Below are 3,596 nucleotides of genomic sequence, written 5' to 3' on the forward strand. Positions count from 1 at the left end.
AAAATACGTATGCTTGGTACCAAGCATAAAAAGTGGTGTTTGGTAGTGACGTGTCATATGTATGCTTGGTACCAAGCATAAAAGGTGGTGTTTGATACCAAGCAAAAAATGTTACATTTAGGACGATTTCGGTAGGTTTTGTCAAATTTCCGTCATACCAAACCGATCCATTCTAGATTCTATACTGAATCAAACTGACTATTATAGTTCAAGTAGTTGCGCTCAATCTATCCAATTTGGGTGAACACATTTAGTTCGGTTCAATTTGATCAATATATCTTAATATGGTTATGGGGTTTGAATTTCATTACAACAAGTTAAGAATCCAACTCGTAACCAATTCGATCGGATGCAATATTCGTGATCCTAGTCTAACGCAACGTGGAAGTGGTAAACCTCAGAATTCTCCAACGAGTGTTCTCTAAATCCATAAAAACAAATTTCAAATCCATGAAGAGACAACATCGAATCCACGAAGTAATATAAAAGAGAATTTTATTAATAAAAGTGATATGCTTCATGAGGTTTACAATTTTTTTTTCTTAAATAGAAAAAAAACAAGGCTCCTAGTAAGACTAGAATTACAAAGAAATAAAAAGAATCAAATTCTACCATAAAAAGACTCCATATAATAGAGGAAATAAATCATGAATTAAAATAGAATTTGTTTCCTAATCTAACTTGACTCTAATATTGAATTTATTTCCTAATCTAAATAGACTCCAACTTTATTATTCAAAATAAATTAAAAAATGATTATTTTTAGATTTTAGCTAAAACTGGGTATTACTGATGAAATTTTAAAAATCTGACAATCTAGTTGCCTCCGTCTCGTCGAGATAGGCGATTTACATATATAATATACCAAGTTGTCATATATCCTTGGTATTAAAATTATTAGGGATAGGTCTCAAGGGCGATTAAATTTGTCGCCAAAAAATTATATTGACAAAGTTTTTCATCAATTCAAGATGGATCGTTGTTCTGAAGGTAATGTTCCATTTGATGCAACAAAAAAGATGTCTAGAGATGATCATCCATTACCACTTGCTGATAAACTTAATGAAAGAAAATATCCATATGCTTCTGCTATGGGTAGTCTTATGTATGTTGTGATGTGTACAAGACCAGATCTTGCTTTTACCGTTAGAGTTTTGAGTAAATTTCAATCTAATCCTGATAAAAATCATTAGGAAGGAGTTAAACGTGTATTACGTTATTTGAAAAGGACAAGAACATTTGTTTTAAGTTTTCAAGTAGATGAATTGTAGCTAATTGGTATTCTAATTCAGATTACCAGGGTTGTGTAGATACTAGAAAGTCCACTTCTGGATATTGTTTGTGGAAAAATTTACAGTAAATAAAAATGAAAGAAAATTGATTTGTATTCTCTCAATCTCAATTACAATTAGATTTCCTGATTACAAAAGAGAGGAGAATGAATTTGATTCTCCCTTTTGTTTAATTCTGGGTTCTTCACGGTGGCGATGGAGTACCTCCCTCGAATGCTCGCGTCGAGTTTGCTCTCCGTTGACGATCCGAATGTCTTGATTCACTGGAACGTGGTATTCTCCTCACGATTTGACGTTGTGGAGAACTCTGAATGAGTTTGAAACTCTATGAAAGAGTTGATTGATCTTAACCGTAATTGGTTAGATAAGCCAATGATTTCTTCTTTGCTGCCCCAGAGCCGGATGAGAGATCCCCCCCCTCCAAAATCCAGGATCCGAACTAAGCTGATTTTTAGTTATTTATAAAGGATTAAGGGGTGTAACTGCCCCCTTAATTCGCTCCTAAGTGGGGCTAATGAGATGTAACCGCCCCTTAAATCACTCCTGAGTGGAGTTGTGATCCCCTCAGATCGTGGGAAACGGTTTTGAAACTCTTCAGCTCGTGTTTGAACGAGTTAAACGCAAAATCCGCGTTCTGGCATGAATTCTGCGTTCAAACGCAGTGTCTGGAAGCTCAGACGCAGCAATTTGGAAGCTGCGTTTGGCAGCGGATGGAAGCTACGTTGGCAGCGGATGGAAGCTGCGTTTAGCAGCAGTTGGAAGCTGCATTGGGTAGAGGTTGGAAGCTGCGTTTTGTAGCATTTAGGAGCTGTGTTTGGCAGCGAATGGAAGCTGTGTTTGCAGCATTTAGGAGCTGTGTTTGCATAGCTTTGACTCTGGAATGAGACCACTTGTGCTTCACCTCTGGGATACAGGGATGAGTCTTGTGTCTTGGATTGAAGAGATCATCGATTTGTAGTCTCTTTCTGTCAGAGCGTTGCAAAGATCGTCGTTTTGTAATCTTTGCTTTAGCTCTTTGATATGTGAGAGTCGTCAGATTGTAACTCCTGATGTTGATTGTGAAGGTTATTGATTAGAGCTTTCATCAGTTGTTGTGAAGGTCGTCAGATTGTAACCTTCATCGACCTACGTGAAAGTCTTCAAATTGTAGCCTTCTGGAAGTCGTCAGATTGTAACTTCCATCATTAGTGTTTGATGGGGATAAGATATCCATTGTGATTTTTAGACAGCCTATAGACATGTTTTCATGTTTGGTTGTGGGGCTATTTCTTGAAAGAGTAAAAATAATATTGTGTTGCTTAGTCAACCATGGAGGCTGAATACGTAGCTATTAATTTGGCTACAAAAGAAGCAGTATATCTCAGGAAATTCTTGAAATATCTTTGAGTGATACCTTGTGTGGAGCGACCAATTATGATCTTTTGTGACAATACTTCAGCGATTGCCATAAGCAAAGATCCAATGTGTCATTTCAAAGTAAAACATATTGAAGGTATGTATCACTATATTAGAGATATGCTGAAGAAAGGGAAGATCTTTGTTAATAAAGTAATCTCAAAGGATAATTTGACAGATCCATTTACTAAATCAGTTTCTATTTTTGTATTTGTTAATCATGTTCGTAATATGAGTTTATTGCCATGTTAATGTATTGATGAACTTGGTTGTCATATTATTGATAATAATATATGTTTTGTTTGGCTAGCCTAATGATATATTATGAGTACTCATGGATTTTCCCTAGATCTAATTTTCTCATGAGCTATACACCTGCGATTGTATACAAGAGGGTCTCGTGGAGGAATGTATTAGATCTTAAATTTGTTTAGGCCTATGGAATGTTTTAGGGAGCATTTCCCTAGTGGCTAATGCTCAAACTGGTACGGATCCTTACCGGGTTCGTAAGTCCTGAGTATGTTATTAATTTTATATGCCAATTTTTTTCCATATGTATATAACAATGAATATATACAACGTAGCCTCGGAAAAACTACATTATATGTATCAGTATTTTGAGTAATAAATTTTGCATGACCTTTGATTTTTTTTTAAATTTTGAAATCAAGTGGGAGATTGTAAGATTTTTAATGATTTTAACATATTACTAATATATTTAATTTCCTAATTATGTTAAACATTTGTAACTTATTGGAAAACCCAAAGGTCATGTGTATGTTTTTATTATGGAGTTATTGGCATATTAATATGGAGAATCATGGCTAGTGATAACTCCACATGGGGAAGGTGAAAAGTTTTATCTCAATGGATGGTAAAAGCTTTTTCATATATATATATATATATATA

The sequence above is a fragment of the Asparagus officinalis genome, chromosome 9, assembly GCF_001876935.1.
Source record: "Asparagus officinalis chromosome 9, Aspof.V1, whole genome shotgun sequence".
Classification (NCBI taxonomy): domain Eukaryota; kingdom Viridiplantae; phylum Streptophyta; class Magnoliopsida; order Asparagales; family Asparagaceae; genus Asparagus; species Asparagus officinalis.